Source organism: Bubalus bubalis, chromosome 20 (assembly GCF_019923935.1).
Source record: "Bubalus bubalis isolate 160015118507 breed Murrah chromosome 20, NDDB_SH_1, whole genome shotgun sequence".
In the NCBI taxonomy this organism is placed as follows: domain Eukaryota; kingdom Metazoa; phylum Chordata; class Mammalia; order Artiodactyla; family Bovidae; genus Bubalus; species Bubalus bubalis.
In genome coordinates, this window is record NC_059176.1 from 48,820,334 (window position 1) to 48,834,359 (window position 14,026).

A 14,026-nucleotide genomic window follows, 5' to 3' on the forward strand; every position below is an offset into this window, starting at 1 on the left:
TCCGCTGAGTGCTGAGCCAGCTTTTCTGGAACTTCTTTTGTGTGTCCAGCAGGTACAGCTGCTTCACCGGGAAGTGGCTCCCACTCAGATGCTGGCCTGGGCACTTCTGGGTGTTTTCTGCTGAAATTCCCTCTTTTTTTCTTTTTTTTTTTTTGCTGAGTTCCCCCAGCCTCTACCTGCCTCTTTTCCACCAACTGGCCCCCTGCCTGGACTCTAGGAAGTGTCAACCAACCCATCCATTGTTTAAAGTGCACGATGATATTACAAGATTAGAAGGAATCCCTGGGTCCAAGGTCTGTGCCAAACTGGCAAGTGATACGGTAATACCACCTGGCTTTGCAAGTTACTTGGCACAGGTTGGCAGCCCATGGCAGCGGACTCTCCCTGTCAGGCCCCTCCCTGAGCCACAGTGCTCAGGGTGACAATCCTTTCCTGTCAAGTCACCCACTCCAGCCCAGCCCCGCCCCGCTGAGCTGCTCTGGGTTCCTGTGGTCCCAGAAAGGCCTCAGAGTCCAGGCCAGGGCAGGCTTTGGTCCTGGCCATCCCCTCTGCCTGTCTTCAGGCCTTCCTCACTCCCTCACTTCAGGAGAGTCTTTGCACAAATGTTGCTCTCAGACCTTCCCTGCCCTTCCCTGTTTCTTATGGCGCTTGTCAAACTGACATCATCATGTTTGTGACGTCAAACTCTTTTTTTTGAGCTATTTTTTGCTGCTGTTTTTGCTGTGCCTACCACAGCACCTGACCCACTTCTGCTGCCAGTTAAATGATTGTTCGTGAGTGAATGAATGAACGAACACCTCTGTTTCTCTCTCAACGTGCATGGAGAGCGAGAGCTCCACACTCACTCCAGGCTTGGGGGCTCTGTGGGAGGGAGTCTTGGGGCCTGGCTTCTTGATTCCCCATGTGAGCCTGAGTGTGTCATTTAGTGCCTGCTTCTTCCCTGATAGTTGGTAAAGAATCTGCCTGCAATGCAGGAGACCCTGGTTCGATTCCTAGGTCGGGAAGATCCACTGGAGAAGGAATAGGCTACCCACTCCAGTGTTCTTGGACTTCCCTTGTAGCTCAACTGGTAAAGAATCCGCTTGCAGTGCGGGAGACCTGGGTTCAGTCCCTGGGTTGGGAAGATCCCCTGGAGAAGGGAAAGACTACTCACTCCAGTATTCTGGCCTGGAGAATTCAGGGTCACAAAGAGTCGGACATGACTTGAGCAACTTTCACTTTCTTCCTAGTTGTAAGAATAGTGTATGAGAACACACTTATCATGGAGACATAAAGAAAGCCCTGAATGGAAGGTAAACTGGGTTTGAAACCTGGATTCACCACTTGCCAGCTATGGCCTTGGGCAACATACCTAACCTCTCTCTGCTTCAGTTTCCTCAACTGTGAAACAGGATTAAAACAGCTTCCTTGAATCAGTCAAAGTTCTTGATTGCAAACAATAGAACTGGCCCAGAAGCTTACTAAAGGGTTATTGGGTTATTGGGGAGGCTCAGCAGGAGGGTGGAAAGCCTAAAACAGCTGACCAGGTCACAAGGAAGACTATTCTTGGGAGAATGCCACCAGCATCACCAGCACTGGCCCTGGGGCCGCAGACCCTGCTGGCCTTCCATGAAGAGACAGACTCTAGTAGTGCCTCTGATCGGTGGAGCTCAGGTCCAGAGACCAGGACAGCAAGTAGAAGGGCTGGCCCAGCATCACACAGTGGGGAGCTCGCTGAGCTAGCGGGGAAGAGACGCCACTGCCCACCACATTGCATGCAGAGGGTTGTCCTAGGGATTAGCAGTTAATCCAGAACCCTGTACACAGCTGGTGGGAAACTGGTGGAGTCCACTGGAGTTAGTGCATGCTTATCCTATGACTCACTGATGCCAAGCGAGTGTGCATGTCCTCTGGAAGACAGGGACAAAAAACGTTAACAGCAGTGCTATGAATAATCACCAAAAACTGGGTATAGCCAGATGCCCCTCAAAAAGGGAATACATGGGCCCTTCCTGGCAGTCCAGTGGTTAAGACTCCACACTTCCAACGCAGGGAGCGCAAGTTCCATCCCTTGTTGAGGAACTAAGATCACACATGCCTCATGGCCAAAAAACCAAAACATAAAAAAACAGAAGCAGTATTGCAACAAATTCAATAGAGATTTAAAAAGTGGTCCACATTAAAAAAAAAAAAAAACTTTAAAAAAGGGAATGCATGAATAAATAAGTACCCTGGAATACTACAAAACCACAAGAAAGAACTACAACTACGTATAACAATGTGGAGATATCTAAGAAACACAACGCCAGGCATAAAAAGCCAGGCCGAAAACCATGTAGGTTGTATGGGTTCATTTATTGCCACTTCAAACACAGGCAAAATGGACATATGGTTTTAGAAGCTGGGACAGTGGGTGTCGGTCTAGAAAGACAGAGAAGAAGGGGCTGGGGTGGGGTTCCTGATGCTGAGAATGCTTATTTTCTTCAACTGGGTGCTGGTTTCACAGTGTATTCTTTGTGAAACTTCACTGAAGTTCCTCATTTATGATTTTTTTTTTTGTATTTTTCTCTAGGCTTGATATACTTCTATTTAAAAAATAACATACAGGGCTTCCCTGGTGGCTCAGTGGTAGAGTCCACATGCCAATACAGGAGATATGGGTTAGATCCCCAATGCAGGAGGATTCCACATGCTGAAGAGCAACTAAACCCATGTGCAACTACTGAGGCTGTGCTCTAGAGCCTGGGATCTGTAACTACTGAACTCACACACCCTAGAGCCCATGGTATGAAGAGAAGCCACGGCAATGAGAAATCAGTGCACTGTAATTAGAGTAGACCCCGATCCCTGAAACGAGAGGGGAAAAAAATCCACACTGCAACAAAGACCCAACACAACCAAAAAATAATATTATTAAAAATGGTGTTAGAAAGTGTTCTGGTTTCATTCTTTTACAAGTGGTTGACCAGTTTTCCCAGCACCACTTGTTAAAGAGATTGTCTTTTTTCCATTGTACATTCTTGCCTCCTTTGTCAAAGATAAGGTGTCCATAGGTGCATGGATTTGTGGATTTATCTCTGGGCTTTCTGTTTTGTTCCATTGATCTATATTTCTTTCTTTGTGCCAGTACCATACTGTCTTGATGACTGCAGCTTTGTAGTATAGCCTGAAGTCAGACAGGTTGATTCCTCCAGGTCCATTCTTCTTTCTCAAGATTGCTTTGGCTATTCAAGGTTTTTTGTATTTTAATACAAATTGTGAAATTGTTTGTTCTAGTTCTGTGAAAAATACCGTTGGTAGCTTGATAGGGATTGCATTAAATCTATAGATTGCTTTAGGTAGTATACTCATTTTCACTATATTGATTCTTCCAATCCATGAACGTGGTATATTTCTCCATCTATTTGTGTCCTCTTTAATTTCTTTCATCAGTGTTTTATAGTTTTCTATATATAGGTCTTTTGTTTCTTTGCTGCTGCTGCTGCTAAGTCACTTCAGTCGTGTCTGACTCTGTGCGACCCCATAGACAGAAGCCCACCAGGCTCCTCTGTCCCTGGGATTCTCCAGGCAAGAATATTGGGGTGGGTTGCCATTTCCTTCTCCAATGCATGAAAGTGAAAAGTGAAAGTGAAGTCGCTCAGTCGTGCCCGACTCTTTGCGACCCCATGGACTTCAGCCTATCAGGCTCCTCCATCCATGGGATTTTCCAGGCAAGAGTACTTTAGGTAGATTTATTCCTAAATATTTTATTCTTTTTGTTGCAGTGGTGAATGGGATTGTTACCTTAATTTCTCTTTCTGTTTTCTCATTGTTAGTGTATAGGAATGCAAAGGATTTCTGTGTGTTAATTTTGTATCCTGCAACTTTACTATATTCATTGATTAGCTCTAGTAATTTTCTGGTGGAGTCTTTAGGGTTTTCTATGTAGAGGATCATGTCATCTGCAAACAATGAGAGTTTTACTTCTTCTTTTCCAATCTCTAACACCATACACAAAAATGAACTCAAAATGGATTAAAGATCTAAACATAATACCAGAAACTATAAAACTCCTAGAGGAAAACATAGGTAAAACACGCTCTGAAATAAATCACAGCAGGATCCTCTATGACCCACCTCCCAGAGTAATGGAAATAAAAGCAAAAATGAACAAATGGGACCAAATTAAACTTAAAAGCTTTTGCACAATGAAGGAAACTATAAGCAAGGTGAAAAGACAGCCTTCAGAATGGGAGAAAATAATAGCAAATGAAGCAACTGACAGAGAATTAATCTCAAAAATATACAAGCAACTCCTGCAGCTCAATTCCAGAAAAATAAATGACCCAATCAAAAAATGGGCCAAAGAACTAAACAGACATTTCTCCAAAGAAGACATACAGATGGCTAACAAACACATGAAAAGATGCTCAATATCACTCATTATCAGAGAAATGCAAATCAAAACAACAATGAGGTACCATTTCACGCCGCTCAGCTCAGAATGGCTGCTATCCAAATGTCTACAAACAGTAAGTGCTGGAGAGGGTGTGGAGAAAAGGGAACCTTCTTTCACTGTTGGTGGGAATGCAAACTAGTACAGCCACTATGGAGAACAGTGTGGAGATTCCTTAAAAAACTGGAAATAGAACTGCCATATGACCCAGCAATCCCACTGCTGGGCATACACACTGAGGAAACCAGAATTGAAAGAGACACATGTACCCCAATGTTCATTGCAGCACTGTTTATAATAGCCAGGACATGGAAGCAACCTAGATGTCCATTAGCAGACAAATTGATAAGAAAGCTGTGATACATATACACAATTGAGTATTACTCAACATTAAAAAGAATACATTTGAATTAGTTCCAGTGAGGTGGATCAAACTGGAGCCTATTATACAGAGTGAAGTAAGCCAGAAAGAAAAACACCAATACAGTATACTAATGCATATATATGGAATTTAGAAAGATGGTGTAACGATGACCCTATATGCGAGATAGCAAAAGAGACACAAATGTAAAGAACAGTCTTTTGGACTGTGGGAGAAGGAAAGGGTGGGATGATTTGAGAGAATAGCATTGAAACATGTATATTATCATATGTGAAACAGATCACCAGTCCAGGTTTGATGCATGAGACAAGGTGCTCAGACCTGGTGCGCTGGGATGACCCTGAGGGATGGGATGGGGAGGGAGGTGGGAGGGGGGTTCAGGATGGGGAACACGTGTACACCCATGGCTGATTCATGTGAATGTCTGGAAAAACCCACTACAATATTGTAATTAGCCTCCAATTAAAATAAATAAATTTTTAAAAATGGCAACATACAGGTTAAAAAAAAAAGAACTTGTCCCCAGGAAGCACTGAGGATAGTGCCCATGGTGTGAGCTGAATAAATGTTAGGTCATTGTTGTTAGCATCATCCTAGTCATCAGTTGGTCTTTCTCCCACCTACCACACCGTCCTCTTAGACTAGAAGAGACCCCTGTTTTTTCAACTCTCAAATCCATCTGTAGACAGAGCTGGTGCCACAAGTTTAGGGGTTTTGAGCTTGTTTGTAGGTGGTGGGGAAACACCTCCTGGATCAGTGCCACCCAGTCACTCATCAGGGAATCAGCCACTTTGTGCAGAGGCTGGGAGGCCAGAGAGAGTGAGAACTGGGCACACCAAGGGCCTGCAGGTAGCTGAGGACAGGAGTAGAGCTGAGATCTGGGTGGTGACGGAGAGCTGGGGCCTCAGAGGCGGGGAATAGGTTGGAGGTCATCCTGAGGACAGCAGGAAACCTGGGAGGGAGTGAGTGCATGTGTGTGCATGTGTGTGTGTGTGTGTGTGTGCGTGTGTGCGTGTGTGTGCATGTGTTGGGCACGGGGGAGGTTTATGTGTCCCGTTTTGCTCTGGCTTCAGTGAGGAGAATGAATAAATGAAAAAGGAGACCTGATCACAAAGAGCAGGGCAAGAGGGAGGGATTATGAAAGGGCATTAGAAAACTCTTGAGGTGACAGATATGTTTATTATATTAATTGTGGAGATGGTTACATGAACATACATGTGTTGGAACTTATGGACTTCTGTTGTTATTATTATTATTGACTGGGCCATGTGGCATGTGAGATCTTAGTTCCCCGTTCAGTTCAGTTCAGTCTCTCAGTTGTGTCCTACTCTTTGTGACCCATGAATTGCAGCACACCAGGCCTCCCTGTCCATCACCAACTCCCGGAGTTCACTCAGACTCATGTGCATCAAGTCGGTGATGCCATCCAGCCATCTCATCCTCTCGTGCCTTTCTCCTCCTGCCCCCAATCTCTCCCAACATCAGGGTCTTTTCCAATGAGTCAACTCTTCGCATGAGGTGGCCAGAGTACTGGAGTTTCAGCTTTAGCATCATTCCTTCCAAAGAAATCCCAGGGCTGATCTTCAGAATGGACTGGTTGGATCTCCTTACAGTCCAAGGGACTCTCAAGAGTCTTCTCCAACACCACAGTTACAAAGCATCACTTCTTCGGCACTCAGCTTTCTTCACAGTCCAACCTCACATCCATACATTACCACTGGAAAAACCATAGCCTTGACTAGATGGACCTTTGTTGACAGAGTAATGTCTCTGCTTTTTAATATGCTATCTAGGTTGGTCATAACTTTCCTTCCAAGGAGTAAGCATCTTTTAATTTCATGGTTGCAATCACCATCTGCAGTGATTTTGGAGCCCAAAAAAATAAAGTCTGACACTGTTTCCACTGTTTCCCCATCTAATTCCCATGAAGTGATGGGACTGGATGCCATGATCTTCATTTTCTGAATGTTGAGCTTTAAGCCAACTTTTCACTCTTCTCTTTCACTTTCATCAAGAGGCTTTTCAGTTCCTCTTCACTTTCTGCCATAAGGGTGGTGTCATCTGCATATCTGAGGTGATTGATATTTCTCCTGGCAATCTTGATTCCAGCTTGTGCTTCCTCCAGTCCAGCGTTCCTCATGATGTACTCTGCATATAAGTTAAATAAGCAGGCTGGCAATATACAGCCTTGATTTACTCCTTTTCCTATTTGGAACCAGTCTGTTGTTCCATGTCCAGTTCTAACTGTTGCTTCCTGACCTGCATATAGGTTTCTCAAGAGGCAGGTCAGGTGGTCTGGTATTCCCATCTCTTTCAGAATTTTCCACAGTTTATTGTGATCCACACAGTCAAAGGCTTTGGCATAGTCAATAAAGCAGAAATAGATGTTTTTCTGGAACTCTCTTGCTTTTTCCATGATCCAGCGGATGTTGGCAATTTGATCTCTGGTTCCTCTGCCTTTTCTAAAACCAGCTTGAACATCTGGTAGTTCACGGTTCACATATTGCTGAAGCCTGGCTTGGAGAATTTTGAGCATAACTTTACTAGCATGTGAGATGAGTGCAATTGTGAGGTAGTTTGAGCATTGTTTGGCATTGCCTTTCTTTGGGATTGGAATGAAAACTGACCTTTTCCAGTCCTGTGGCCACTGCTGAGTTTTCCAAATTTGCTGGCATATTAGAGTGCAGCACTTTCACAGCACCATCTTTCAGGATTTGAAATAGCTCAACTGGAATTCCATCACCTCCACTAGCTTTGTTCGTAGTGATGCTTTCTAAGGCCCACTTGATTTCACATTCCAGGATGTCTGGCTCTAGGTGAGTGATAACACCATTGTGATTATCTGGGTCGTGAAGATCTTTTTTTGTACAGTTTTTCTGTGTATTCTTGCCACCTCTTCTTAATATCTTCTGCTTCTGTTAGGTCCATACCATTTCTGTCCTTTATGGAGCCCATCTTTGCATGAAATGTTCCCTTGGTATCTCTAATTTTCTTGAAGAGGTCTCTAGTCTTTCCCATTCTGTTGTTTTCCTCTATTTCTTTGCACTGATCACTGAGGAAGGCTTTCTTATCTCTCCTTGCTATTCTTTGGAACTCTGCATTCAGATGCTTATATCTTTCCTTTTCTCCTTTGCTTTTCGCTTCTCTTCTTTTCACAGCTATTTGTAAGGCCTCCTCAGACAGCTGTTTTGCTTTTTTGCATTTCTTTTTCTTGGGCATGGTCTTGATCCTTGTCTCCTGTACAATGTCATGAACCTCCGTCCATAGTTTATCAGGCACTCTATCAGATCTAGTCCCTTAAATCTATTTCTCACTTCCACTGTATAATTGTAAGGGATTTGATTTAGGTCATACTTGAATGGTCTAGTGGTTTTCCCTACTTTCTTCAATTTCAGTCTGAATTTGGCAATAAGGAGTTCATGATCTGAGCCACAGTCGGCTACCAGTCTTGTTTTTGCTGACTGTATAGAGCTTCTCCATCTTTGGCTGCAAAGAATATAATCAATCTGATTTTGGTGTTGACCATCTGGTGATGTCCATGTGTAGAGTCTTCTCGTGTTGTTGGAAGAGGGTGTTTGCTATGACCAGTGCATTTTCTTGGCAAAACTCTATTAGCCTTTGCCCTGCTTCATTCCGTATTCCAAGGCCAAATTTGCCTGTTACCCCAGGTGTTTCTTGACTTCCTACTTTTGGAACAAGTCTGTTATTCCATGTCCAGTTCTGACTGTTGCTTCCTGACCTGCATATAGGTTTCTCAAGAGGCAGTCCCCTATAATGAAAAGGACATCTTTTTGGGGTGTTAGTTCTAAAAGGTCTTGTAGGTCTTCATAGAACCGTTCAACTTCAGCTTCTTCAGCATTACTGGTTGGGGTATAGATTTGGATTACTGTGATATTGAATGGTTTTAGTTCGCTCACTAGGGATCAAATCCACACTCTGCACTGGAAGAGTGGACTCTTAAGCACCGGACCATCAGGGAAGTCCAGAACTTGCAGACTTTATATATAGTTTGTTGTATGGCAGGTATACCTCAATAAATGGTTTTTAAGGAAAATCCAACTCTGCTAGACTAGAATTCTAATAAAATTCTTATCCTTATTTTACAGATGAGGAAAATGAGCCCCTTTGGGATTAAATTACTTACTTAGGGTCGCTCAGCTCTTAAAGGCTGGATCCAGAGTGTGAATAAACCAGGTGTGCCCAAATTCAAAACCTGTGCCTTTTAATCCCAAAGGAGTCTGAGTGCCAGGCCAAAGGGCCAGGAGTGAGAGCCCCCAGGTCTGAATACAGCCCACCTATGGAACCCCAGAGCCAGCCCCTGCTTAAACAGAGTTCCCCAAGAGCCCCCTCAGTGGGGAGGTAGGCAGACGCCAGGCCCCAAAGTTTTCAGAGCAGCCCCATGTCTCATGGGAGAGTGGGCACAACATGGCAATGGCGGGTTCTGGAGCTGACTGGTACCCCTTGGGAGGCTGACTTAAAATTTCAGGAATTTCACAAATCAGTTGCTTAGCACAGCCATTATTTTTTCCCCATAAATCAGAATATAAACCAGACATACAGAACAATCCACATAACCCCAAACAAGTTTTAATTTTCCTCTGCTAAAAGTTATTGCCCAGGAGGTATTTAATAAGCATTTGTTGAATTGAAAAATAGAGAAATTTTAAAACTCTGAATTTTAGTAATTTTTGACTTACTCACTTATTGGACCAAAAAAAAAGAAGAAGAAGAAAAGGCTAGTTGAGAAGAGTATCTTCAGATAGGCCTCTATCATTTCCACTTTGATGCCCTCTGGTTATCATCAGGACAACTAGAGTAACTTAGGGCTGCTTCAGCAGAAATGTCAGCTCCCAGTGACTACTTGATACTTTGGTGACCTAATGGTCTTCAGTCCATTCAACATGGGAATTCTGCCATAGAATTCCCACAGTCTGAAGAGAGACGGAATATTAGAAGTTTGTGACAGAGTTAAAGTAAATTAAAGGAAAGCAAAGAAGTGTTTGTGCAACCAAACAGCCAAAGGAATCCTTTAGAGTCAGTATTTCCAGATAGCAGGAAAACATAGCCATGATCAAAAATTAAATTATATATGTTTACAATGAACTCAAATATGTAAAATACAAAGGTCATAATAGTCAAAACTCATGACCTCTTAATTATGTTCCCAGTTCTTTTTTTTTTTTTTCCCCAGAGTTTGGAAACCTGTAGTAAAGATGGAAGGGTCTGGGTTTTTAACAGACGATAAATCTGGCTGTGACTGGATGAAATCTTGCCCAGGTTGGAGTCCCTAGACCTGACAGCAGCAGTGATGGGAAGCCAGTATTAGCTGCCCCCGCCGCCTGTGTTCCCACTTCTTCTGTGTGTGATTGGCTACGTGGTGGCTCATCTGCCTGTGCCCCCCGGTTCACAGCCCCCAGCACGCCCAGCATCTTGGATCAGCTGAACATCATCAATGGCATCCTCTTCATTCCTCTCCAGTGAGGCCCCACTTGGACATCAGCCTGTACTTTCTTGGACTTTTTAAACTCTACTAGTTGGCATGGCTCGAATTGAGAAGTATATCCCGTGGGAAGGAGTTTCTCGTGAATCCTTCCAGAAATACTCTGCATAATTGGGCAAACACAGATCTGTAATCTTTTTCCCCTTAAGGCACAAAATTGTAGCAAACCATGCATGTAGATATTATTCTCCTGCACTGAATCTGCCTTGGCAATCATTTCATGTCAGTATGTAAAGAGCTAGTGTAAAGAACTCGCCTGCCAATGCAGGAGATGTAAGAGACATGGGTTCGATCCCTGGGTGAGGAAGATCCCTGGGAGAAGGGAATGGCAACCCACTCCAACATTCTTGTCTGGAGAATTCCATGGACAGAGGAGGCTGGCAGGCTACAGTCCATGGGGTTGCAAAGAGTTAGACACAACTCAAGCAATTTAGCACACACGTGTGTGATTTGCTACATTTTATTTAGCACTTCTCTGTTATGTTCCCACTTCTGACCAGTATTCATGCTCTTTCAGTTCTGTGCACCATGATGTCTATTAGGTAGAGACCATCTCTTCCCAACTCCTCTTCCTGTGGTAGCTTGAATTTGGACAGGAGGGATTATTTACACCCTAGAGATGGGAAGGGGCTTCCCTTGTGGCTCAGCTGGTAAAGAATCTGCCTGCAATGCGAGAGACCTGGGTTCAGTCCCTGGGTTGGCAAGATCCCCTGGAGAAGGAAAAGGCTACCCACCCCAGGATTCTGGCCTGGAGAATTCCATGGACTGTGTAGAGATGGGAAGAAGCTGCTGCTGCTGCTGCTGCTAAGTCACTTCAGTCGTGTCCGACTCTGTGCGACCCCGTAGACAGCAGCCCACCAGGCTCCCCCGTTCCTGGGATTCTCCAGGCAAGAACACTGGAATGGGTTGCCATTTCCTTCTCCAATGCATGAAAGTGAAAGTGAAGTCACTCAGTCGTATCCGACTCTTAGCGACCCCATGGACTGCAGCCTACCAGGCTTCTCCATCCATAGGATTTTCCAGGCAAGAGTACTGGGGAAGAAGCTAAATCAACACAAACCCTTCAAGCTCCCCACATCCCCCTCACCTGTGGAATGTTAAACATTTAATCATCACATCACTAAGCCCTAGGGTCTTGGGCAGGAGGCTCAGGTCTGGGGTTGAAGCGACAGACAAGCCCAGACAGAGGCTGGAAGCCCTGGGCTGCCTGTAAAGAGACCAGCTGCCTGATCTTTCATGTATTTCCTCACTTAATCTCACCACAACCCCAAGAGGTAAAGTGCTATTACTACCTGCAGAGAAGTTTCTTGCCCAACTAATAAGTGTCATGTCTAGTCAAAACTACGGTTTTTCCAGTAGTCATGTACAGATGTGAGAGTTGGACCATAAAGAGAGTTGAACACTGAAGAACTGATGCTTTCGAACTATGGTGCTGGAGAAGACTCTTGAGAGTCCCTTGGACAGCAAGGAGATCAAACCAGTCAATCCTAAAGGAAAGTAGTCCTGAATATTCATTGGAAGGACTGATGCTGAAGCTGAAGCTCCAATACTTTGGCCACCTGATATGAAGAGCTGACTCATTGGTGCTGGGAAAGATTGAGAGCAGGAGGAGAAGGGGGCAACAGAGGATGAGATGGTTGGGTGGCATAATAAACTCAATGGACATGAGTTTAAGCAAACTCTGGGAGATAGAAAAGGCCAGGGAAGCCTGGCATGCTGCATCCGTGTGGTCGCAAAGATTCGGAAATGATTGAGTGACTGAACAATAAGTGCCACAGCCCAGTTACAAGGCCTATCCTCAGCTGTCGCTGTCCGCACAGCCCACCCCCTGCAAGCAGCAGTGTTGGACACAGGGTCTGGCCTGACCCTTTCCTGAAACCTCCAGCTAGGTGCAGGCAGGAGCCTGGTGGAGGCTCCAGTGACCTCTAGGCCCATGGCCCACTTCTCCTGTGGATAGCCTGTCTTGGGGGCCGTGTTTTGTGCAGATCTAAGTACCAGGGAGGGGACAGACCCGTTTTCCATGACTAAGGTCAAGGTCAGGTTGACTTCTTTCGGAAACAGCTTGGGCCTCGATGTGGGGTTGGGTGGGACAGGGCCTTGTGGTGGAGGCCCCACAGCCTCCTGAGGGCGCTGAAGAGGAGAAATTCCAGAACGCTGAAGCCTGAGGGGCCTCTCAGATCCTCCTCTTCACGTGTGAGGAAAGTGAAGGCTTGGGACTGGAAAGGTCCCTGGGGCTGAGAAGGGGCTGACTGTCCAGTGTCTGGGGCTTCAGAGAAGGAAGTTCAAGAGAAGGTCTCAGGCTGCCAGAGCAAGAGGAGGAAGCCCTGGGTGGCTAGACAGGTTGGAGCAGGTCTCCCAGGGGCCCTGAAGGTTATGGGTAGGAAGGATGCCTGCGACTTTCCCTCTTGTGCTGGGTGTGTGTGGGAGTGGGGAGGGGAGGCTGTGGTGCAGGGCTGGGGGTGAGCAGTGGGTGAGCTTCAGGTGAACTGAGTGGGCAGTGGACGGGGGCTGGACTGGAAGAGGCTGGGGGGCAGGGCTGAGGGAGGCCTCAGGACACTGCTGAGTGTACTGGGTTCAAAGATGTCCCCGTAAGAGATATGTCCAAGCTCCAGTGTCTGGAACCTGTTCAGATCAGATCAGATCAGATCAGTCGCTCAGTCGTGTCCGACTCTTTGCAACCCCATGAATTGCAGCACACCAGGCCTCCCTGTCCATCACCAACTCCCGGAGTTCACTCAGACTCATTTCCACTGAGTCAATGATGCCATCCAGCCATCTCATCCTCATCCCTGTCCCCATCTCCTCTTGCCCCCAATCCCTCCCAGCATCAGAGTCTTTTCCAATGAGTCAACTCTTCGCATGAGGTGGCCAAAGTACTGGGAACCTGTTAACATGACCTTATTTGGAAAAAAGGGGATGTGATGTAATTATATGGGCTTCCCTCATGGCTCAGATGGTAAAGAATCTGTCTGCAGTACAGGAGATGCCGGTTCGATCCCTGGGTCAGGAAGATCCCTTGGAGTAGGAAATGGCAACCCACTCCAGTATTCCTGCCTGGAGAATTCCATGGACAGAGGAGCCCGGCGGGCTACGTTCCATAGGGTCAAAAAGAGGCAGACTTGACTGAAGCAACTTAATACACGTAATTAAGTTAGTTATTTACATGAGATTATTTTGGCTTATTCAGATCAGCCCTAAATCCAATGACAAGTGTCCCTATAGGAGATACGCAGAGTTGAGGGCCTTGCGAGCCCAGGCAGAGACTGGAGTGAGGCAACCACAGGCCACAGACCGCCTGGAGGCACCAGAGGCTGGACAAGCCACTGAAGCACCCCTCCGGAGCCTTCGGACGGGGCACTGCTGCCGCTGTGTTTTCAGGCTGGTCGCTCTCCAGATCTGTGAGTAATACATTACTGTTGTTTCCAGGGAAAGGAGACTCACAGATCGGCAGGTGGAAGGCGGTGGGTGCAGGCTGGGGGCGCAGAAGGGAGGCCTGCAGAAGGGGATGGATGAAAAAGACTGCAGGTGGGACGCAGGCAGAAGCTTGGTGCTCTCAGAGTGGACGGGAGAGGAGGGAACTCAGGAAAAAGGCACTTTCAGGAGATGGAAGGGCCTGAAAAGAGATGCGAGCAGGCTGGCCGAGAGGGCAGAAGGGGAAACCCCCCTGGAGCTGAGCGTCTCTAGAGGAGGAGGCTGACGTGCCCAAAGGAGAGGCACGGCCAGAGGAGGC